Raw genomic sequence first — 25,000 nt, 5'->3', positions numbered from 1 at the left:
CTCTATTGACTATGTATTTTTCTTTTTCTTTTTTTTTTTTTGAGGCGGAGTCTCACTGTCACCCAGGCTGGAGTGCAGTGGCACAATCTCGGCTCACTGCAACCTCTGCCTCCTGGGTTCAAGCGATTCTTGTGCCTCAGCCTCCCGAGTAGCTGGGATTACAGGCATCTGCCACCATGCCAGGCTAATTTTTGTATTTTTAGTAGAGATGGGGTTATGGCCAGGCTGGTCTTGAACTCCTGACCTCAAGTGATCTGCGCACCTTGGCCTCCCAAAGTGCTAGGATTAGAGGTGTGCAAGCCACCACACCCAGCTATATATACTTTAGTGATTATTTTTCCTCAAAACATTAAATATTTAAACACTAAAGTAGTTACAATTGAAAAATTGAAAGTTAAGTGTATTAAAATTTAAAATATTACTTTACTATTATTATTTCAAATAGAGGCCAGGCTTGGTGGCTCACACCTATAATCCCAGCACTTTGGGAGGCCAAGGCTGGCAGATCACTTGAGGTCAGGAGTTTGAGATCAGCCTGGCCAACATGGTGAAACCCAGTCTCCACTAAAAGTACAAAAAAAGAAAAAAACAATTAGCTGAGAATGGTGGCTCACACCTGTATTCCCAGCGACCCCAGAGGCTGAGGCACAAGAATCACTGGAATGCAGAAGGGGGAGGCTGCAGTGAGCCAGGATCGCGCCACTGCACTCCAACCTGGGCGACAAAAACTCTGTCTCAAAAAAAAAACCCAAAAACCAAACAAACAAAAACAAAAACAAAAACTGATATTTAAAATAGAGATGGGGTCTTGCTTGCTTGTTGTCCAGGCTGGTCTTGAACTCCTGGCCTCAAGCAGTCCTCCCTCCTCAGTCTCTGAAACTGCATGAATCACCATGCCTGGCCCACAATATTATTTTATAAAGTTTAAAGATATATGTATTTTTAAAACTTCTTTAAAAATAAAAATTAAGAATATATATACAAATAGAATTTTTCTTTTGGAGACAGGGTGTGGCTGTCACCTAGGCTGGAGTGCAGTGGTGCAATCATAGCTCACTGCAGCCTCGAACTCCTGGCCTCAAGTGATCCTCCTTCCTCGCCCTCCCAAAGCTCTGGGATTACAGGTATGAGCCATTTGCACCTGGTCTGATCTAGTTTTTTAAGTATAAGAACTGGGCTGTGCTGTAAATGTGGCTTCCCTGAATTGAGATAGGCTATAGGTAGAAAATACACACTGAATTTCAAAGGTTACATGAACAGAAGAATATAAAATACCTTAATAATTTTTTATATCGATGACAAGTTGAGATGACAATATTTTGGAATATATTGGGTTAAATAAAAATTTGTTTCACCAGTTTATTTTTATTTTTATTTTTATTTTATTTTTTGAGATGGAGTCTCGCTCTTGTAGCCCAGGCTGGAGTACAGTGGTGCGATCTCAGCTCACTGCAACCTCCGCCTCCCGGGTTCAAGCGATTCTCCTGCCTCAGCCTCCTGAGTAGCTGGGATTGCAGGCATGTACCACCATGCCCGGCTAATTTTTGTATTTTTAGTAGAGGCGGGGTTTCACCATGTTGGTCAGGCTGAACTGACCAGGTCGAACTCCTGACCTCAGGTGATCTGCCCGCCTCAGCCTCCCAAAGTGCTGGGATTACAGGGGTGGGCCACCATGCCCAGCCTATTTTTAAAATTTTAAATATGTCTATGGAAATTTTTATTTTATTTTATTTTATTTATTTAATTTGAGACGGAGTCTCGCTCTGTCACCCAGGCTGGAGTGCAGTGGCCTGATCTTGGCTCACTACAAGCTCCGCTTCCCGGGTTCACACCATTCTCCTGCCTCAGCCTCCCAAGTAGCTGGGACTACACATGCCCGCCACCTCGCCCAGCTAACTTGTATGCGTGTGTGTGTGTGTGTGTGTGTGTGTGTGTTTAGTAGAGAGGGGGTTTCACCGTGTTAGCCAGGATGGTCTCGATCTCCTGACCTTGTGATCTGCCTGCCTCAGCCTCCCAAAGTGCTGGGATTACAGGCATGGGCCACCATGTCCGGCTGGAAAATTTTTTAATTATCCACGTGTCTCATAGCTTTGTGGGACAGCTCTAGACCCCAGGAGAGCTGCCTGCCAATCAGAACTCATTCCCCAGCCTGGCTCAGCTGGATGCCTCACAGTTCCCAAACAGTTGTTTTCTTGCCTCCATGCCTTTGCACCAGGGGTCTTTCCCTGGCCTACTTCCCTCCTGACCTCCCGTCTGGGCTCATGTCCTGCCTAGTAAAGCCTTCCCAGATCCCGAAGTCACACCTGAAGTGCCCGGCCCGCTCTGCATGTATGGTAACTGGTGCTGCACTGGTCTTTCACCTCAACTAGACCACTAACCACGCTGACCAACATTTGAATGGAATTTAAACTCCACAAAATATTTTTCACAGCCACCATCTAGTTTTTTGTTTTATTTTGTTTTTGTTTTGTTGTTGTTGTTGTTTTGAGACAGGGTCTCCCCCTGTCATCCAGGCTGGAGTGTAGTGGTGCAATCTCAGCTCACTGCAACTTCCGCCTCCCAGGTTCAACCGATTCTTGTGCCTCTGCCTCCCAAGTAGCTGGGATTACAGGCACACACCACCACACCCAGCTATCTTTTGTATTTTCAATAGAGACAGGGTTTCACCATGTTGGCCAGGCTAGTCTCAAACTCCTGACCTCAAATGATCCACCCAATTCAGCCTCCCAAAGTGCTGGGATTATAAGCGTGAGCCACCGCACCCGGCTGACCATCAAGCTTAACTCTATGATATTAGACTTATGCTTATTGCTATTTCACAGATAATAAAAGCTCGGCAATGTTAAAGCACTGGGCTGAGGCCACACAGCTTGTTGAGGTCAGAACTAAGGCTTTATTATTTCTGGACCTTTAGTGGTTCAGCACAATGCCTGCTGCATAGTAGGTGCTCAAAAACTTTTTTTTTTTTTTTGAGACAGAGTCTCACTCTGTTGCCCAGGCTGGAGTGCAGTGGCGAGATCTCGGCTCACTGCAACCTCTGCCCTCTGAGTTCAAGCGATTCTCCTGCCACAGCCTCCCAAGTAGCTGGGATCACAGGCATCTGCCACTGCGCCTGGCTAATTTTTTGTGTTTTTAGTAGAGATGGGGTTTCACCATCTTGGCCAGGTTGGTTTTGAACTCCTGACCTCGTCATCCACCTGCCTCGGCCTCCCAAAGTGCTGGGATTACAGGCGTGAACCACCATGCCCGGCCTCAAAAACTGTTAACTGAGGCTGGGTGCAGTGGCTCACACCAGTAATCCCAGAGCTTTGGGAGACTGAGATGGGAGGATCCCTTCAGCCCGGGAGTAGGAGGCTGCAGTGAACTATGGTCATGCCACTGCACTCCAGCCTGGTTGACAGAGACAGACCCCCATCTTAAAAAAAAAAAAAAAAAAAAAAAAAAAAAAAAAAAAACTATTAATTAATGAAGTCCATTTGGATGGAAAGGGGTTGTCTTGAATAGCACAGACCCCAAGTATGAGTGTGAGGGAGATGTAGGTTTAAATCCTAGCCAATGACCTCATTCAAAATACCCAGTGCCTCGGTCTTCTCATTTCTCATCTGTAAAATGGGGTTTTCTGAGTATTTAAATAAATTACTATAATACATGGAAGTGCTCATTGTTGCCATTGTTGTTATTATTATTATTCTTAGGCACATCTTCAAATGGGGCTAGTTCACCTACTCTGTGAGGTTGCTAAGAATAGTATGCCTGGGCCAGGTGCGGTGGCTCACACCTGTAATCCCAGCACTTTGGGAGGCCGAGGCGGGTGGATCATGAGATCAGGAGTTTGAGGCCAGTTTGGCCAACATGGTGAAACACCATCTCTACTAAAAATACAAAAATTAGCCAGGCGTGGTGGCGTGCGCCTGTAATCCTAGCTACTCAGGAAGCTGAGGCAGGAGAATCGCTTGAACCTGGGAGGTGGAGGTTGCCATGAGCTGAGATTCTGCCACTGCACTCCAGCCTGGGTGACAAAGTGAGAATCCATCCCAGAAAAAAAAAAAAAGGGGGTCTGGGCATGGTGGCTCACACTTGTAACCCCAGCACTCTGGGAGGCTGAGGTGGGCAGATCACAAGGTCATGAGTTTGAGACCAGCCTGGCCAACATTGTGAAACCCCATCTCTACTAAAAATACAAAAATTAGCTGAGGGCATGGCGGCGCGCGCCTGTAATCCCAGCTACTCAGGAATCTGAGGCAGGAGAATCGCTTGAACCCAGGAGGTGGAGGTTGCAGTGAGCCAAGATTGTGCCATTGCACTCCAGCCTGGGCAACAGAGCGAGACTACATCTCAAAAAAAAAAAAAAAAAAAACAAAAGAATAATATGACTGGAGCACTATAAGAGCTCAATAAATGTCAGTCCTTTTTATAACCCAACGACTTTAAAATTTTTAAGAGGAAGGTGATTTTTACAATCTGCGTAACCCCTGTTTATAAAACAGGTAGATATGGCCCTGTCTGGAAGCCAGGGGTTCTGACTCCAAAAGGGATTTCTATCTGTCCAAAGGGAAGACAGGGAGCTGGGTTTCCTATTGCTCTGTGCGTTCTGATGTTGCCTTGTTAAGACCTGCATCCAAATGCCCCTATTTCCTGCCCTTACCTACTTTGGATAATAACTATATGTGTTGGTGGCCATGCCAGGCCTAGGTGAGGCCCAAAGCCAGCCACCACCCCCTGTAACATCCCTCTTCTGGGCTGGATTCTACATGGAGTAAGCCATATCTTGACTTCAGGGGGCTTCATATCACCTATGTCCTTTCTTCAAGGCAGCCCAGGTTCCTCTAGGAACAGATTGAAAAATCTCTCTTCTAATCCAACGCCATCATTTTGCCATCCAGAAAACCGTCCAAGAATGGGGATGTAATTTGCCTAAGGTCACCGAACATATGAGCAGCAGAGCTGCAATTATCCACATATCCTGAGGCACAAGGCAAAACTCCCGTGCAGTAGGCATAGAGATGGCCCTATGCAGAGAAGTTGGAGATAGACACCCTTTGTGGGTTTTCTTGTTTTTTTTTTTTTGTTTTGTTTTGTTTTTGAGGCAGAGTCTTGCTCTGTTGCCCAGGCTGGAGTGCAGTGGCACGATCTCGGCTCACTGCAACTTGTGCCTCCTGGGTTCAAGCGATTCTCCTGCCTCAGCCTCCCAAGTAGCTGGGATTACGGGTGCACGCCACCACACCTGGTTAATTTTTTAATTTTTAGTTGAGACGGGGTTTTGCCATGTTAGCCAGGCTGGTAATTCTTGTTGAGTGTTGTCAAGGTCACACCTGAGCTCAGACAGAAAAAGGTGCCAGCTCACCTCTCCATCCTGGTCACTAGGGAGTGGCAGACAGTGCAAGCCTTCCTCAGCTTCCACATCCTCACCTGGCTACTTCTGAAAGTTTCCAGCGCAGGGGGCTAAGGGGCTCCCTGCAACCCTGCTAGGAACCCCCTGCCCCATCCACTGCCACCCAGGGACTCTCTTCCCTTGTTTCCCTTGGAAAACAGCCTCTTCCAGTCAGGAAATGGCTTGCCCCATGTAGAATCCAGCCTAGAAGAGAGATGCTGGGGCTGATGGAGGCTGACTTCTGGTCTTATCTAGGCCTGGCATGGCCACCAACATGTGTGGTTATTATCCAAAGTAGGTAAGGGCAGGAAATGCAGGCATTTGGATGCAGGTCTTAACAAGCCGACATCTGACAACGGGATGCACAGAGCAACAGGAAACCCAGCTCCCTGTCTTCCCTTTGGACAGATATAAATCCCTTTTGGAGTCAGAACTTCCGGCTTCTAGACAGGGCCTTCTTCCAGGGCAAAGACTGTCTGAACATCCAGCACAGAGATGAAGTAGGAAATTAAGAAAATAACAGAATAATGGTATAAGCAATAATAGTAAAAATTATAGTAATAGTAAAAAAAAAAAGCTCATAAAATGAATTGCTATATTAACCAAGGCTAAAAGAAAATGTAAACAGCCCCCCACAAAGTTAAAATTAACTGTCTGTCCCAAGACACATTAACCATATCTACCCTCCACATATTTTGTAGGCTCCATAAACTCCTGTTTCTTTCTCCCCTGCACAGCTGCAAGGTCACAAGACAAATAAGGATAAACTGCAAACCAATTTTTCCCAGAGATGTAAGACATGTTGCAAAAGTGTCACAACATCCTTTATTCTTGCTTCTGTAAGGCTGCTTCCTGCTTCACATAATGCCTGCCTCAAAATGCTTAAAGGCGACTCGTTTTCTTTGTCCTGGGCTCAGACTTTCAGGACATATGTCCGCTGAGCCGGTGTACCCTTAAATAAACACTTTCGTGCCCTTGTTCGGTCTCTCTGGTTCCTTAATTTCCTGCAACAGAGACAGACTTAGTGTTTGCCACAGTGAACAATGTTCTAGTTCTACCTCTGCCATGGCTCATCAGGTGACTTTGGGCAAGTCCCTTCAACATTCTGAGCCCTTTTTCTCATCTGTAAAATGACAGTAACAATACCTGTGCCATTCTCCTTGAGATGTCAAACGGGCTGATGACCTCCATCATAGCTTCTTACCCTGGGTCCACGGGTAGGCTTTGATGAGGGTATTGGTCCTTTCGAGGCATATTTAAGACTTTATGTCTGTGCCTGTTTTGGTTGGGGGGGAAGGATTCACACTTCTTATCGGTGTGCCAGCAGAGTTCTGAATATTAAGAATCACTGATGCATGCAAAAACATTTTGTGATCTGATGCTGTACAGATGTAAGAGTGAAAGAGAAGCTGGAGTCTTTCTGAACCTATTCTGGGTTGTCTGATTAAAAAAGAAAAAAGGCCAAGGGCGGTGACTCACGCCTGTAATCCCAGCACTTCGGGAGGCTGAGGCGTGCAGATCACTTGAGGTCAGAAGTTAGAGAAGACCAGCCTGCCCAACATGGTGAAACCCCATTTCTACTAAAAATACAAAAATGAGCCGGGAGTGGTGGCAGGTGCCTGTAATCCCAGCTACTCGGGAACCATGAGAATCACTTGAACCCAGGAGGCAGAGGTTGCAGTGAGCTGGGATGGCGCCACTGCACTCCAGCCTGGGGAAAAGGGCTAAAATCCAGTCTCAGAGCAGTTTTTCAGGTCCCAGAAGAAGAAGAAAACAAAAGTGAACCACCGTGATCAAGTGCTTTCTTCACCTAACAAAAATACCGCTGTTCAGAAACCACATGGCACTTCCCACAGGGAGCATCCATGGTGGGGTTGGTGTTATGGGCTGCAGCCTAGAGCCTGGCTCATATTGAGCATCTGGGAAGGGAACCTTGGGACCTGAAAAACTGCTCAGAAAAGGTGTGCCTGGGGGTTTTTCTGACCTGAAGTGAAAGCTTGAAGTGAAAGAAGCCACAGTAGCAGCTGGCCCCATGTTGCTGCTATGTTTAAATCTCTCAGAACTGGAGGCAGAAGGAGGATGATGTCCCGCCTGTGGCTACCACACCTACAGTGGGAAGCTGAGATTGGATGCCGCAAGCCTCATTGTTTTTATCCCCAACTGGGAGTAGGGAGGCCTAGGTTCTTTGCCTTGTCCTGCTACTGAGTGACTTTGGGCAGGTCCCTTTTCCTATCTAAGGCATTTCTTTTCTTTCTTTAATTTTTATTTTAAAAATATAAATAGGGTCTTGCTACGTTGCTCAGGCTGGTCTCAGACTCCTGGCCTCAAACAGTCCTTGCACCTCAGCCTCCCAAAATGTTGGGCTTATAGACATGAGCCACCTTGCCTGACCCTCTGGGCCTTTCTTTTCTCATCTTCAAAGCAGTTGGATTGATGGGGGTGATTCCCAAGGTCTCCCCCAGGAAACGTGGCATGTTGGATCACAATGTCACAGGATTGGGAACCAGACCTTCCTGGATTAAAATCCAGCTCGTCAACTTTCAGGCTGTGTGACCTTGGGCAAGTTACTGCACCTCTCTGAGCTTCTGTTTCTTTCATTTGTAAACTGGGAGAAATACTATCCATATCACATTATTATACAGATTAATGATAGAAGTTTACCAAATTCGTGGCACTGTACCTGGTTTACAGTAGGTATCTAATCAAAGGCAGGAGATGTTTAATAGAGTTAGTTTATAGGATTCTTACAAGATTCTGTGCCAGGCATGGGGGCTCATGCCTGTAATCCCAGCACTTTGGGAGGCAGACAGGTGGATCACTTGAGCCCAGGAATTCGAGACCAGTCTGGCCAACATGGTAAAACCCTGTCTCTACAAAAAATACAAAAATTAGCTGGGCACAGTGGTGCATGTCTGTAGTCCCAGCTACTGGGGGGACTAAGGCAGGAGAACCACTTGAGCCCAGGAAGTCAAGGCTGCAGTGAGCAGTGATTGTGCCACTGTGCTCTAGCCTCGGCTACAGAGTGAGACCCTGTCTCAAAAAAAAAAAAAGAAAAAAAGAAAAAAAAGGATTCTGTCCTCCAGTCATGCCTGAGCTTCGCCTGAGAGCTGAGGCAGATAGAACCATCCCTACTTATTCTTGGCTGACACTTTGCCACCACTGAAGACAAACCACCACATTTTGGAAAACTTGTTCAACCTGCAAGAATGATCCATCAGAAACAGACCCGCTGGGCGAGGTGGTTCATGCCTATAATCCCAGCACTTTGGGAGGCCGAGGCGGGCAGATCACCTGAGGTCAGGAGTTTGAGACCAGACTGGCCAACATGGTGAAACCCCATCTCTATTAAAAATACAAAATAAGCAGGGTGTGGTGTGCACTCCTGTAATCCCAGCTACTCGGGCAGCTGAGGCAGGAGAATTGCTTGAATCCAGGAGGTGGAGGTTGCAGTCAGCCGAGATCACACCACTGCACTCCAGCCTGGGCAACAAGAGTGAGACTCTGTCTCAAAAAAGAAAAAAGAAAGAAAAAAAAGAAATAGACCAAAGTGACCCTCTTTCCCGAGCTGGCTGTGCCCCTGCTGCTGTGTTCAGCCATGGGGCTTTCCTTCCACATTTCTACTCCTAGTCCCCTCTCTGTTCTTCTTCTTCTTTTTTTTTTGATACAGATTGTTGTTCTGTTGCCCAGGCTGGAGTGCAGTGGTATGATCAGCTCACGGCAACCTCAACTTCCCAGGTTCAAGCGATTCTTGTGCCTCAGCCACCCAAGTAGCTGGGATTACAGGCATGAGCTACCACACCTGGATAATTTTTGTATTTTTAGTAGAGACAGGGTGTCACCATGTTGTCCAGCCTGGTCTCGAACTCCTGACTTCATGTGATCTGCCCACCTCCCAAAGTGTTGAGATTACAGGTGTGAGCCACTGCGCCTGGCCTCCCTCTGTTCTTTGTAGCCCTTGATTGCGGTTGCAATAAAGTTTTCTGGAGTTTGGGACTGTAGACTGTGGGGATTTTTTGACCAAATCTTTTGTGTGTGTGTGTGTGTGTGTGTGTGTACCTATGAATTATATTGAAAGCCCAAATTAGCCAGGCATGGTGGCTCACACCATAATCCCAGCACTTTGGGAGGCTGAGGCAGGCAGATCACCTGAGGTCAAGAGTTCGAGACCAGCGTGGCCAACATGGTGAAAACCCACCTCTACTAAAAATACAAAAGTTGGCCAAGTGTGGTGGTGGGTGCCTGTAATCCCAGCTACTTGGGAGGCTGAGGCAGGAGAATTGCTTGAATCCAGGAGGCAGAGGTTGCGGTGAGCCGAGATGGCGCCACTGCACTCCAGCCTGGGCAACAAGAGCAAAACTCCGTCTCAAAAAAAAAAAGAAAGCCCAAATCTTACCTTTTTTACCTCTTTTTACTCTTTTTATAACTACTTTGATATCAAAACCCACCTCCTCCAAGAAGTATTCTCTGGTCTTCCCTTGTTCTTACTGCACAGACCACTGTCTACCTTGTTTTATTTGTGTCCATTCCACATCTTGCTTCCTGGACTGTGAGCTCCTAGTCTTGAGAGCAGTATCTGGGTCTGGGAGTGGAGTCATCTTTGTATCCCACTTGCCCAAAAAAGTGTCTCCTAGCAAAGTGGTAGCCCCACGGTAGACTCTCGGTGGAGGTCTTTTGATGAGGAGCCAGTGTTGAGCAGAGCGGTCTTGGGGAGCCGGAACTCAGCCTAGCCAGGCAAGTTCCTTGATTTGATGGCCTCAAGCTTCCACTCCTCAATCCCAAGCCCATGGCAGACACTTCTCACCACTCCAAGTCCTCATGTCCCCTGAGCCTCACCGTACTTCTCACCCTAGTGCTCCTGGCCCGGAGAAGCAGACTTGCAGAAAGAGGTTGGAACCACAAGCAGCAGCCCTGAAGCAGAGTGTGAACTAGAAGGATGGTGCCTGCCCGGGCTCTTGACCTTGTGAACAGACCACCAGGACAGTCAGTCCTAAAATGGGTTTGGCAGGGGAGGTGGGACAGCACTGGGCAGGGAAGGAACTTAAAATCTCTCTAGTGATATAGGTCCCAGGGGAGGTTTATTGATATAAGGCAAAATATGGAAGCTTTCCTAGAGGAGAGATGAAAAGGGCTGGCAAAGGGGTTGTTCCCGAGTCAATTCCTTTAATAAATTCCTCCTGGGGTTTCCAGCACCTGAACTGGCATGAAGCCTGGCACAAAGTAAGCACTTACATATTTAAAATGGATTTATAGAATCAATGAATGTCTATTAGGAGAAAAGCAGGCTTCTTCAGACCCACTTCTGTACTTCTTTTTCTATCGGCTGCCGGCAAGCCCAGACCTAAATGCAATGTGGAAGTGCAGTCACGGGCCATTCAAGGTCGGTTCCTGATTTATTTATTGCTCCTTTTCGTGGTTTCTAATGCTTTGCTTTTATTTTAACTGCCCCAATTTAAAATGTAGCCACCTCTAGTCTTTTTAGGAAAGTATATGTAGGCCGGGCGCAATGGCTCATGCTGTAATCGCAGCACTTTGGGAGGCCAAGGCAGGCGGATCATTTGAGGTCAGGAGTTAGAGACCAGCCTGGCTAACATGGTGAAACCCTGTCTCTATTAAAACTACAAAAATCAGCCAGGAGTGGTGGTGGGTGCCTGCAATCCCAGCTACTCAAGAGGCTGAGGCAGGAGGATCATTCGACCCCGGGAGATGGAGGTTGCAGCGAGCAGAGATCAGATCGCGCCATTGCACTCCAGCCTGGGCGACAGAGGGAGACTCTGTCTCACACACACACACACACAGGGAAATGATGTGTAATGTATAGCTTAAGAGCAAAGGATTGTTATTAAGGTCTTCTATGTATAGTTCCTTTCTCAAATGTCTACGGGTTATCAAAGAAACTCAGTGTTCCCTGTGGGGCTGAAGGATCCCATCCCCAGCCTGCTATCCACTCACCATTCATCACCCCCACCCAGGCTGTCTAGATTCACTCACAGGCTCCCTGGACCTTTCCTGGACCTTCCTTCTGCATCGTCATCTCTAGCCTCTCTCCTAGGCAGAGTTGAGCTAAATGATGTCTGAGGCCTCTTTCCATTTTAGTCAAGGTTAAGTGCCACAGCTTTAGAAGGAAACGTCACTGAATTCAAATCTCAGGTCAGCCACTGATAGGCTGTGTGACCTTGGGGAAAGTTACTCAAACTCTCTGAGCTTCAGTTTCTTCCTCTGTGAATAGGGAAACTAATTCCTATGTTCTGTATGTGCAGATTAAATAATTATTTAAAAATAATATAAGCAGGAGCTTGGCTGCCTGATTGAACTATCAAGAGTGGTGGATGTGGTGGAAAGAAAAGGGTCCTGAGTTCGGAATCTCAGGTGCTCAGGGTTTGAACCCTAGCTCTGGCACCAGCTGGCTGTATCTTTAAGCCACCTACTCTCTCTTGTCCCAGTATTGCCATCTGAAAAGAAGACTGGGGGATAACAATGAGTGCTTGGCACTGTGCTAGCACTTTCTACACATTATCTCATTTAAATCTCAAAACAAGCCTTCAAGAATCTTATTGTTAGGCTGGGCGCGGTGGCTCAAGCCTGTAATCCCAGCACTTTGGGAGGCCGAGACGGGCGGATCACGAGGTCAGGAGATCGAGACCATCCTGGCTAACACGGTGAAACCCCGTCTCTACTAAAAAATACAAAAAAAACTAGCTGGGCAAGGTGGCGGGCGCCTGTAGTCCCAGCTACTCGGGAGGCTGAGGCAGGAGAATGGTGTAAACCTGGGAGGCAGAGCTTGCAGTGAGCTGAGATCTGGCCACTGTACTCCAGCCCAGGCAACAGAGCGAGACTCTGTCTCAAAAAAAAAAAAAGAGAATCTTATTGTTATTATTTTCCATATTTTATAGATGAAGAAATTGGGGCTCAGGAATATTAAGAAACTTTCTGGGGGATGCGTACCGTGGCTCATACCTGTAGTCCCAGCACTTTGGGAGGCTGAGGTGGGCAGATCACCTGAGCCCAGGACTTAGAGACCAGCCTGGGTAATGTGAAACTCCATGTCTACAAAAAATACAAAAATTAGCTGGGCATGGTGTTGTGTGCCTGTAATCCCAGTCATTCAGGAAGCTGAGGTGGGGGATCACTGGAGCCCAGGAGATTGAAGCTGCAGTGAGCCATGATTGCACCACTGCACTCCAGCCTGGGTGACAGAGCAAGACCCTGTCTCAAATTAAAAAAAAGAAGAAGAAAGAGACCGGGCACAGTGGCTCACGCCTGTAATCCCAGTACTTTGGGAGGCCGAGGCAGGCGGATCACCTGGGGTCAGGAGTTCAAGACCAGCCTGACCAACATGGGGAAACTTCATCTCTACAGTAAAAAATACAAAAGTAGCTGGGCATGGTGGCTCGCCTGTAATCCCAGCTACTCGGGAGGCTGAGGCAGGAGAATCACTTGAACTTGGGAGGTGGAGGTTGCAGTGAGCTGAGATTATGCCATTGCACTGCAGCCTGGGCAACAAAAGTGAAACTCTGACTAAAAAAAAAAAAAAAAGAAAAAAAATGAAAGAAGAAAGAAGGAAGGAAGGAAGGAAGGAAGGAAGAAAGGAAGGAAGGAAAAGAAACTTGGCCAGGTGCAGTGGCTAACACCTATAATCCCAGCACTTTGGGAGGCCAAGGAGGGTGGATCACTAGAGGTCAGGAGTTCGAGACCAGCCTGGCCAACACGGTGAAACCCTATCTCTATTCTAACTTTTAAAAAATCGGCCAGGCAGAAGAATCACTTGAACCTGGGAAACAGAGGTTGTAGTGAGCCAAGATCCTGACACTGCACTCCAGCCTGGGCAACAGAGTAAAACTCTGTCTCAAAAAAAAGGAAGAAAGAAAGAAACTTGCTGGGGACATTGGGAATCCATGCTCTTGTCCATTTCTTTGAAAGCCTAGGATCCCATCCAGTTGCTTTGCTTTCTCCCCTCCCATCTCCAAACAAATACTTGGTAAATTAACTGACTAATTAGAAATCTGCAACATTGCCGGGCATGGTGGCTCATGCCTGTAATTCCAGCACTTTAGGAGGCTGAGGCAGGCGAATCACCTGAGGTCAGGAGTTTGAGACCAGCCTGTCCAACATGGCAAAACCCCATCTCTACTAAAAATACAAAAAAATTAGCCAGGCATGGTGGCATATGCCTATAACCCCGGCTACTTGGGAGGCTAAGGCAGGAGAATTGCTTGAACCTGGAAGGTGGAGGTTGCAGTGACTCAAGGTCACGCCACTGCACTCCAGCCTGGTTGACAGAGCAAACTTCCATCTCAAAAAAAAAAAAAAAAAAAAGAAATCTGCCAACAGGACAGTTTTGTTGAGTCTTTTTCAAATATCTTCTTCCTCTTTTGGCCAGGCATGGTGGCTCACGCCTGTAATCCCAGCACTTTGGGAGGCCGAGACGGGCGGATCACAAGGTCAGGAGATCGAGACCATCCTGGCTAACACGGTGAAACCCCGTCTCTACTAAAAAATACAAAAAACTAGCTGGGTGAGGCAGTGGGAGCCTGTAGTCCCAGCTACTTGGGAGGCTGAGGCAGGAGAATGGCGTGAACCTGGGAGGCGGAGCTTGCAGTGAGCTGAGATCTGGCTACTGCACTCTAGCCTGGGCGACAGAGCGAGACTCTGTCTCAAAAACAAAAAAACAAAAAAACAAAAAACAAATATCGTCTTCCTCTTTCAATTATCTTATACTTCAGCAACTTCTCTTTTAGAGAATGGACTAATAATGCTCACATTCATAACATACTTGACAACTTACACAGCCTGGGAAGGCTCACAGCTATTATGTGAGGCAGGTTTTGCTCAACTATTCCATGAGCAAATAGATTCAGAGGTGGCAAGTCATTTGCCCAAAAACCCATAGCAAGTGACAGACAAAGCCAGGACTTGAGTTCTTTTTTCTTTTTTTTTTTTTTCTGGAGACAGAGTCTCACTCTGTCACCAGGTTGAAGTGCAGTGGCACCATCTTGGCTCACTGTAACCTCCGAATCCTGGGTTCAAGAGATTCTCCTGCCTCAGCCTCCCGAGTAGCTGGGACTACAGGTGCACACCACCACACTCAACTAATTTTTTGTATTTTTAACAGAGACGGGGTTTTTAATGTTGGCCAGGATGGTCTCGATCCCTCGACCTCGTGATCCCCCCTTCTCGGCCTTCCAAAGTGCTGGGATTACAGCGTGAGCCACCACACCCAGCCAAGACTTGAATCCTTGTGTCATGAGAAGGTCAGATTGGTAAAGAGGCAGGATTGAATGCATGACTCTGCACAGGGTGAGGGGCCCTGACACCATGCACAATCTTTTGTATTTATTTCCAGGGACAAATTCCATCTCTTTTCTCTCTCTTTTTGACTTTGTATTTTTCTGACCATTTCTTCTCAGTAATGCCTTCATTGCTACCATTAGCTGTCCCTGAATTGTTGTTATTACTATTTCCTTTTTGTAGAGATGGGGTCTCACTATTTTGCCCAGGCTGGTCTCAAACTCCTGGCCTTAAGTGATCCTCCCGCGTTGGTCTCCCAAAGTCCATGTTCAGATTACGGGCATGAGCCACCATGCCCTGCCAGGCCCTAGACTTTAGTCCTTTCCCCACCTTCCTGGTGGAGTCCGGACCTTCTCACCCACAAGGATTTGCCCATCAGGCTTTTGGGCTTTGGAGTCAGATAGCACTGAACTCCAATCTTGCCTCTGCCAAGTATTCTTAGCTTTTTGCTCTCAAGTAAAGCCACTCACTTCATTCATCTCTTTCACTCAGTTTCCTCATCCATAAAACAGGAGTAACAAGTAGTACTTGTCTCAACAGTGGTAGGGAGGCATGAAGACTAATTGAGTTAGCTCAGGCCTGATACAGTGTCTGCCACACACTAAGCCCTCCATGAATGGCTTATATAGTGTATATAGATGCTATATATGTGTACACATTAGAGCTTTTTCCTCACTTTCTCACATTCTTTGCTAGTTGGTAATCAATGAGAGTGATGTCATCTCTGTTGTGCCCTTGGGCTGGTAGGGGGGTGTCAAAGAGGGAGGTGAGAGGCAGGAGGGAAGGGTGGGACAGGAAAGCAGAGGGGGAAGACCCTGTCTCCATTCAGGACTTTTAGAGATGAAAGAATAGGGAGCTGAGATTGTGCCAGGGAGCACCTGCCAGCTTGCTGTCATGACGAGAGCCCTGGATTAAGGAGATAGGGGCCGGGCGCGGTGGCTCAAGCCTGTAATCCCAGCACTTTGGGAGGCCGAGACGGGCGGATCACGAGGTCAGGAGATCGAGACCATCCTGGCTAACACGGTGAAACCCCGTCTCTACTTAAAAAATACAAAAAACTAGCCGGGCGATGTGGCGGGCGCCTGTAGTCGCAGCTACTCGGGAGGCTGAGGCAGGAGAATGGCATAAAACCCGGGAGGCGGAGCTTGCAGTGAGCTGAGATCCGGCCACTGCACTCCAGCCTGGGAGACAGAGCAAGACTCCGTCTCAAAAAAAAAAAAAAAAAAAAAAAAGGAGATAGGAAGGATGCTGGTTCTAGTCCCAGGTGGAACTTGATGGCTGTGTAACCTCAGGCACAAGAACCTCCTTCTCAGTAGGTCCATCTGCACCAGCAGTGGGTTGTTTGTTTGCTTGGCTTTTTTTTGTTTTTGTTTTTGTTTTTGTTTTCAGAGTCTTGCTCTGTCACCCAGGCTGGAGGCTGGAATACAGTGGCAAGATCTCGGCTCACTGCAGCTGCCTCCTCCCAGCTTCAAGCAATTTTCCTGCCTCAGCCCTCCAAGTAGCTGGGATGACAGGTGCCTGCCACCATTTTTCTATTTTTAGTAGAGATGGGGTTTCACTATTTTGGCCAGGCTGGTTTTGAATTCCTGACCTCAGGTGATCCACCTGCCTTGGCCTCCCAAAGTGCTGGGATTACAGGTGTGAGCCGCTGCACCCTGCCAGGAGTGGTTTTTTGATGAGATCTCAAAAAGTCCTTCCAACATGGAAGTTATGCAATTAATCACAGAGGGCAGAAAATGGGGGTGTTGTCAGATTGCGAAAGAGATGGCGTGAGAAAGGCAGATCATGAAAGCCTGGAGCAGCAGTTCTCAAATTTCTTGGTCTCAGTGACCCTTTACTGTCTTAAAAGTTACCCTGGCAATAAAGAGCTTTTGTTGATGTAGGTTACACCTATTAGTACTTGCTGTATTAAAGACTAAAACTGAGAACTTTAAAAAAAATTAATAATCCTATTGCATGTTAATAGAATTTTTTTTTTTTTTTTTTTTTTTTTTTGAGACAGAGTCTCACTCTGGCTGGAGTAGTCCCACTCTCACCCAGGCTGGAGTGCAGTGGTGCGATCTCGGCTCACTGCAAACTCTGCCTCCCAGTTTCAAGCCATTCTTCCACCTCAGCCTCCTGAGTAGCTGGGACTACAGGTGTGTGCCACCACACGCCTCTAATTTTTGTATTTTTAGTAGAGACAGGGTTTCACCACGTTGGCTAGGCTGGTCTTGAACTCCTGACCTTGTGATCCACCTGCCTTAGCCTCCCAAAGTGCTGGGATTATAGGCATGAGCCACCTCGCCTGCCCTGAAATAACATATTTTTAAATGACAATAACTTTTTGTGGCAAATCTCTTTAACTATCTGGTTTATAAGAAGGCAGCTGGATTCTTATCTCCACTTCAGCATGCAAACTGTTGCAATACGTTCTTGTGGTTAAACTATGCGAAGAAAATAAATTTGCCACTCTCTCCTGAGTTCTTCCTTTGTGGCAGGCACTGTGAAAGGCCTTTTACAAGCACTGTGTCCTTTTCTGTTATTGTTCAAATCCATACCTTTTTTTTTTTTTTTTTTTCATTTGTTTGTTTTTGAGATGGAGTCTCACTCTGTCACCCAGCCTGGAGTGCAGTGGCAAAATCTTGGTTCACTGCAAGCTCTGCCTCCCGGGTTCACGCCATTCTCCTGCCTCAGTTTCCCGAGTAGCTGGGACTACAGGCGCCCGCCACCATGCCCGGCTAATTTTTATTTTTAATTTTTTTGTATTTTTAGTAGAGACGGGGTTTCACTGTGTTAGCCAGGATGGTCTTGATCTCCTGACCTTGTGGTCCGCCCGCCTCGGCCTCCAAAGTGCTGGGATTACAGGCATGAGCCACTGTGCCCAGCCTTTTTTTTCTTTTTTTTTTTTTTTATTTAGACAGAGTCTTGCTCTGCTGCCCAGGCTGGAGTACAGTGGCGTAATCTCAGCTCGCTGCGGCCTCCACCTCCCGGGTTCAAGTGATTTTCCTGCCTCAGCCTCCCGAGTAGCTGGGATTACAGATGTGCACCAACATGCCCAGCTAATTTTTGTATTTTTAGTAGAGACAGGGTTTCACCATGTTGGCCAGGCTGGTCTCCAACTCCTGACCTCAGGTGATCCAACCGCCTCCACCTACCAAAGTGCTGGGATAACAGGTGTGAGCCACCGCACCTGGCCCGTGCTATATATTATTTTTAAATGTTTTCATTCTATTTTTGATGGACAAATAATAATTGTATATGTTTATTGTCAGGCCTCTGAGCCCAAGCCAAGCCATCGCATCCCCTGTGACTTGCACGTATAGGCCCAGATGCCCTGAAGTAACTGAAGAATCACAAAAGAAGTGCAAATGCCCTGCCTCGCCTTAACCGATGACATTCAACCACAAAAGAAGTGAAAATGGCCGGTCCTTGCCTTAAGCGATGATATTATCTTGTGAAATTGCTTTTCCTGGCTCATCCTGGCTCAGAAACTCCCCCACTGAGCACCCTGTGACCCCCACTCCTGCCTGCCAGAGAACAACCCCCCTTTGACTGTAATTTTCCTTTACCTACCCAAATCCTATAAAACGGCCCCACCCTTATCTCCCTTTGCTGACTCTCTTTTCAGACAGCCCGCCTGCACCCAGGTGAAATAAACAGCCATGTTGCTCACACAAAGCCTGTTTGGTGGTCTCTTCACATGGACGTGCATGACATTTATGGAATACAATGTGATGTTATGATACATGTATCAAAATTGCTAAAAGAGTAGATTTTAAATGTTGTTACCACAAAAAAATGCACTGTCTCCTCTATCCCCCAAACTGCCCTTGGAGACAGACTGTCTCATTTTCACTACCTTATCTATGAACCAGAGGCTCAGCTAGATGGATTTGCCGAGATCACAAAGTTTGTAAATGGCAGAGTCAGAATTCAAACTCATATATCTGGTACCAGACCCTGACCACAGAAGTTGGGCAGCCTAGATGTGAAACCACCTTTGCAAAATTATGACTGAGACAGTGAAAGAGATCTAACCTAACCAACTCTATCTTGCTTCTAATTTCCAAGCTGTCCTTGTTCATTCCTGGGCATAGGCTGAACTAACTTTGGGAAAAACTTTGTTTAAAACTAAGAGGATAACAGCCCTTTCCTAAAGTACACCTCCTTCTTGCCTGGGGACTAGATTGCCTTTGTAGGACTAACATTAGCCACAAGATTAGAAATTATGGTTTAGGGTCTGGTGTGGTGGCTTCGCCTGTAATCCCAGCACTGAGGCGGGCGGATCACTTGAGGTCGAGGTCGGGAGTTAAGAACAGCCTGGCCAACATGGTGAAACTCCATCTCTACTAAAAATACAAAAGTTAGCCAGGTGTGGTGGTGCATGTCTGTAATACCAGCTACTCAAAGAGGGTGAGGCAGAAGAATCACTTGAACCTGGGAGGTGGAGGGTGCAGTGAGCTGAGATTGCATCACTGCACTCCAGCCTGTGCACAGAGGGGTCTCTGTCTAAAAAAAAAAAAAAGAGAGAGAGAGAGAAGGAAAGAAAAAGAAAGAAAGAGAAAAAGAAAGAAAGAAAGAAAGGAAAGAAAGAGAAAGAAAGGAAAGAAAGGAAAAGAAAAAAAGAAAGAGAGAAAGAGAGAGAGAGAGAAAGAAAGAAAGAAAAACAAACTATGGTTTAGGAGTCATGCAGCTGGAGGCTACAAGATTCTGACCCTCCCTAAACTGTTCCTACAATCAGTGCTTGAGATATTTTGCAGACCCTGCACTTGATGGATCAGCTGGCCCCACCCAAATCCATAAACCAGCTCATCTGACCCTGCGGCCCCGACCCAGGAACTGACTCAGAGCAAGAGGACAGCTTCGACTCCCTGTGATTTCATCGCTGGCCAGTTAGCACTCCTGGCTCACTGGCTCCCCGCAACCAACCAAATTGTCCTTAAAAACTCTGATCCTCGAATGCTGGGGGAGACTGATTTGAGTAATAATAAAATTCCGGTCTCCCGCACAGTCAGCTCTGCGTAAATTACTCTTTCTCGGCCGGGTGCGGTGGCTCAATCAAGCCTGTAATCCCAGCACTTTGGGAGGCCGAGACAGGCGGATCAGGAGGTCAGGAGATCGAGACCATCCTGGTTAACACAGTGAAACCCTGTCTCTACTAAAAAAAAATACAAAAAACTAGCCGGGCGAGGTGGCGGGCGCCTGTAATCCCAGCTACTCGGGAGGCTGAGGCAGGAGAATGGCGTAAACCTGGGAGGCGGAGCTTGCAGTGAGCTGAAATCTGGCCACTGCACTCCAGCCTGGGCGACAGAGCGAGACTTCGTCTCAAAAAAAAAAAAAATTACTCTTTCTCTAATTGCAATTCTCCTGTCTCGATGAATCGGCTCTGTCTAGGTGGCAGGCAAGGTGAATCCCTAGGGGGTTATAGATGGAAGGGCACGGGGTCTGTCTTATACCTCCAGCCAACCATCTCTTCCCTGATCTCATTTTTTTTTTTTTTTTTTTTTGAGACAGAGTTTTACTCTTGTTACCCAGGCTGGGATGCAGTGGTATGATCTCGGCTCACTGAAACCTCCGTCTCCCAGGTTCAAGCAATTCTCTTGCCTCAGCCTCCCAGGTAGCTGGGATTACAGGCATGTGCCACCACGCCCGGCCCATTTTTAGTAGAAATGGGGTTTCTCCCCCAGAGGAGGAGCTTGCAGTGAGCTGAGATCCGGCCACTGCACTCCAGCCTGGGTGACAGAGCCAGACTCCGTCTCAAAAAAAAAAAAAAAAAAAAAAAAAAGAAATGGGGTTTCTCCATGTTCATCAGGCTGGTCTTGAACTCCTGACCTCAGGTGATCTGCCCGCCTTGGCCTCCCAAAGTGCTGGGATTACAGGCATGAGCCACCGCGCCGCGATCTCATTTTTATCCTTCCCACCTTGGACCATTTGACCGAGCCATGCTTCCAGCAACCAACCAAATTGTCCTTAAAAACTCTGATCCTCAAATGCTGGGGGAGACTGATTTGAGTAATAGGACACTAGAATGATCTCTCCACAGGAGTGAGGTGAGGGCTCACTGTCTGTTTTGTTCACTCCTGTATCTTAAGTGCAGCTGCCTCACCCATGGTCACTGCTCAGTAACTGTTTGTTTATTTATTTGTTTATTTATTATTTTTTAATTTTAGTTATTACAGAAGTCCATTATTTTAAGTGACTTTTTGTCGATTTTAAATGTGTAAGGAAGGTCTAAAGTGAAGCTTGGAACCACTTAGTATCCAAGAGCGTGGCAGGAGCATCCAACCCCTCAAAGCAGGTGGCATGGGTGCCATGGGAGGGGATCTGGGGCCTGTGTTGTGCCCTAAATCTTCCTCCACCTGAGACATGCACCCCAGTGTACCAGAGATGCCTAAGACTCCAATCCCCCAGCTCTGGCTGTGTGGAAAGGTGCCTACTTCACAGAATCAAGCTTCAGTTGACTACATGCCAAAGAGAGACAAGGTTAAGTGTGGCCTTTCATGGTGTCAAGAAGCAGTTAGCGTCCTGACTTCCGCTCCACTCACTGGCCGACCTGCTGCAGACTCCCTGGGCACCTCAGGCACAGATGAGCTCAGGGATCTGCCCACCCTGGACCCTAGTCCCGTTGGTCCTGTCCGCGGAGCACTGGAACTGGAAGGCCCCCTCTCCGCACTGCGCTTCCATCATCCCCTCCTGCCCAAAGTAGCTGAGGTTGCTGCCATCCAGGACAGCACTGGCGGTGTAGAAGATGTCTTGTTCAACCTGGACCGGGTGTTCAAACCAGACCAGGAAGGTGTTACTGGATCCGTCCCACGTGAACTTGGTCAGGTTCTGAGCCAGAACCATCCCCAGCCGCTTGAGCTCAATCTTCAGGCTGTACTCAGCCTTCCCAGAGCTGGACCCATACAGGCTCACCCCGCAATAAATACCCTCTGTCCACCGAAAACTGGATGCTGTCGCAGCGCCCGCGGTACTGCCATTGGTTGCTGCGGTAGGCAGAAGACTGGAATCGGTGGCACCTCTGCGGGGAGAGGCCCTTCCTCTTGGTCAGGGGGAAGTCCAGGCGGGGCTTGTTGGTGGCCGTGTACCGCAGGAAAATGGCGTGGGTCTCCTCCAGAGTCAGGATGTCTGCCTGGGCAGCGCCGTTAGCAAACTCCTCTAGGGTCATGGTTGGAATTCGGACCAGATAGAGGGCTCGCCCCAAAACATGCCTCTTGTTTCGTGGGGTGACTGGCAGCCCCTACCTCTTGCACTCTGCCTTGGTCCAGTTCAGGAGGGCCTCGAAGACCACAGCCTCCTTGGTGTTGAAGGCCTCCCGAGTGACAATCATCTCCAGCATCTGCCGGTCTATCTCACAAAAGCCTTCGGACCGCCGGACCATCTCGGCCTGTGCGTCGATGGCCTCCCAGCAGGTCCTCAAACAGCCGGCTCTGGGACAGCAGGACGCAGGCGTTCTTGGCTTTCAGACTTGTCTCCAGAAAGTTGATGCAGGCTTTTGCCAATGCTGGGACGATGTACTTCTTAGCAGCGTACAGACTGGCCAGCACCGTGTCAGCTTCCAGATCGATCTCATCACTGTACATGTACTTTAAGAGGATCAGAAAGGCGGCGGGCTCCACGTCCGGAATGTGAATTTCAGATTTGACTTCCGCCAGGTCCGCGTAGAACATGGCATAGAAGACGGAGCTGCGACAGCCAGGACGTACCTGTGGGCAGGCACCGTCCTGGTCGCCCCAGGGGGCCCCAAGACAAAGTGACAAAGTGCACTTCGGCCATGAGCCTTTTTTTTTTTTTTTTTTTTGAGACGGAGTCTCGCTCTGTCGCCCAGGCTGGAGTGTAGCAGCGCGATCTCCACTCACTGCAAGCTCCGCCTCCCGGGTTCACGCCATTCTCCTGCCTCAGCCTCCCGTGTAGCTCGGACTAGTCGCCCGCCACCACGCCCGGCTAATTTTTTCTATTTTTAGTAGAGACGGGGTTTCACCGTGTAAGCCAGGATGGTCTCGATCTCCTGACCTCGTGATCCGCCCGTCTCGGCCTCCCAAAGTGCTGGGATTACAGGCGTGAGCCACCGCGCCCGGCCGAGCTCGTTGTTGAACGTGAGCGCGTTCCTCTCGCGCAGCGTGGGGCGGCAGCACCGCCATTCGGGGCTCTCCGGGTGGTTGTTGCCGAGTGTGGGAGGCGCGGGCGCCGGGGTGCTGTGCAGGCTGCGCTGCCCGGCCTTCCTGCCCACGGCGGCGCCGGCGTTGCTGTTGGCTAGGTCCGCCGCCGCGAATGGGGCCTCGGGGGCAGCCTCGGCGCCTGTGGACCCCCGCCCCGCGCCCTCGCGCCGCGCCGGGGCCTTGGGAGCGGCTCTGCAAGCAAAAGCAGGGAGGTTGGGCTCTGAGCGACGCAGCGGTGAAGGCAGGCCAGGGGCGGCAGCATGCGTGAGCGGCGGCGGCGGCCCTGCGACCCGCGGGACTGCCACCCGTGCCCCTGCCACCCCCGCCCCTGCGATCCTGCCAGAGCCTAACCTAGCGCAGTCCGGCCAGGCCCAGCCGCAACAATAACTGTTTCTTAGTGGATTGGTTGGAAGTATTCTCTTTGACACTTGCGAACATCCTCAAGGAGGGTAACCTGCTTTCTGATTTTCAAAGTGAGGCCGGGTGCAGTGACTCACACCTGTAATCCCAGGAATTTGGGAGGCTGAGGTGGGAGGAGCCCTTGGGCCCAGGAGTTCAAGACAAGCCTGGGCAACATAGGAAGACCCTGCCTCTACAAATAAAAAAAATTAGCCACGGGTGGTGGTGCATGCCTGTGGTCCCAGACACTTGGGAGGCTGAGGTGGGAGGACCACTTGAGCCCAGGTGGTTGAAGCTACAGCTAGCCGTGAATATGCCACTTCACTCCAGCCTGGGTGATAGAGTGAGACCCCAGGCTTTGTCTAAAAAAAAAAAAAAAAAAAGTTTTTTTTTTTTTTTGAGACGGACTCTCACTCTGTCGCCCAGGCTGGAGTGCAGTGGCCGGATCTCAGCTCACTGCAAGCTCCACCTCCCAGGTTTACGCCATTCTCCTGCCTCAGCCTCCCGAGCAGCTGGGACTACAGGCGCCTGCCACCTCGCCCGGCTAGTTTTTTTTTGTATTTTTTAGTAGAGACGGGGTTTCACAGTGTTAGCCAGGATGGTCTCGATCTCCTGACCTTGTGATCCGCCCGTCTCGGCCTCCCAAAGTGCTGGGATTACAGGCTTGAGCTACCGCGCCGGACCGCATTTTTTTTTTTTCAAGTGCATCAGTAAGAAGGGCATGCCTGGGTTAACATATCAAAAGTGCTCCTCAAAGGATCTGTGAAACAGCCTTGCAGAACCTAACCTGCCAGGCCATAAATGCAAGGGTGAAAATGGGATTGTGGGGAGCTTAGTTGTGTAAAACGCAATTAATCCTCACAGTAAGTCATCATCTCTGTTTTGCAGACAAGGAGACCGAAGCGCAAAGATGCAGTGACTTGTCTGAGGTTGCACAAAAGAGCAGAGCCTATTATCATCATCTCTGTTTTGCAGACAAGGAGACCGAAGCGCAAAGATGCAGTGACTTGTCTGAGGTTGCACAGAAGAGCAGAGCCGGATGTAACCCAACCCTATGCCCAGGTCTGCAACTGTCACAGGGGCCTGCCTCCTAGTTGCTCAGCTGGCTCCTGTGGCTTTCTCCCGGTGACTTCTTTCTAATCTTTCTGGGGGGCCCTTTGAAATGTTGAAAAATTGCATTTGGGCTCCCCATTTTCTGCTTTACCAAATTCCAGAGTTCACACCGCCTGAAGACAAGCATCTTAGCTTTGCCCCATTAGGGAGCTCCCTTGTGATCCAGGGGATGTCACTCAGATCCTCTGGGGTGTTTGTTTGTTTGTTTGTTTTTTGTTTTGGAGTCTTGCTCTGTCACCTAGGCTGGAGTACAGTGGTACGATCTTGGCTCATTACAGCCTCTGTCTCCCAGGTTCAAGTGATTCTCCTGGCTCAGCCTCCCGAGTATCTTGGGATTACAGGAGCCTGCCACCACGCCCAGCTATTTTTTTTTGTTTTGTTTTTTGTATTTTTATTAGAGACAAAGCTTCACCATGTTGGCCAGGCTGGTCTCAAACTCCTGACCTCAGGTGATCCACCTGGTGCTGCTTCCAAATGCTGGGATTACAAGTGTGAGCCACTGTGCCTGGCCAATCTTCATTTTTATAACAAGAACTAAAAGGCCTATCTCCCTCTTTCGAAGAAAGTCTACTACAGAAAATTATGTGATGCTCTGTGATATTAAAGTGTAAATGACTGATAAGCATGTGTGGATCTCCTTCACCTGAGGGTAGCCTGTTACTGTGAAATCTCAGTCAGCCATTGGGAAGTA

At 48.4% G+C, this 25,000-nt stretch overlaps 1 protein-coding gene and 1 pseudogene across 3 annotated transcripts in view; both read right to left on the bottom strand.

The window, feature by feature from the left end:
• CNR2 (cannabinoid receptor 2) overlaps positions 1 to 25,000 on the bottom strand; it is a 44,677-nt gene that overhangs the window by 10,484 nt on the left and 9,193 nt on the right. Inside the window, exon 2 of one of the 2 annotated variants that reach the window (XM_023219667.1) lies at positions 6,518 to 6,647. The exons of the other annotated variant lie outside the window; for it this stretch is intronic. The gene's annotated coding sequence lies outside the window, so the exon portion shown is untranslated. The remainder of the gene's footprint in view (positions 1 to 6,517; positions 6,648 to 25,000) is intronic. 2 annotated transcript variants of the gene reach the window in all.
• Positions 20,802 to 23,546, bottom strand: LOC111547693 (annotated as a pseudogene). The gene is made up of 2 exons (XR_002733200.3): positions 22,708 to 23,546; positions 20,802 to 22,404 (listed from the first exon to the last, which is right to left on the bottom strand). The product of XR_002733200.3 is annotated as a BTB/POZ domain-containing protein 6-like (transcript).

The sequence above is a fragment of the Piliocolobus tephrosceles genome, chromosome 1, assembly GCF_002776525.5.
Source record: "Piliocolobus tephrosceles isolate RC106 chromosome 1, ASM277652v3, whole genome shotgun sequence".
Lineage (NCBI taxonomy): Eukaryota > Metazoa > Chordata > Mammalia > Primates > Cercopithecidae > Piliocolobus > Piliocolobus tephrosceles.
Note: the sequence above shows the minus strand (reverse complement) of the source record. Positions and strands in the feature narration are given on the sequence as shown.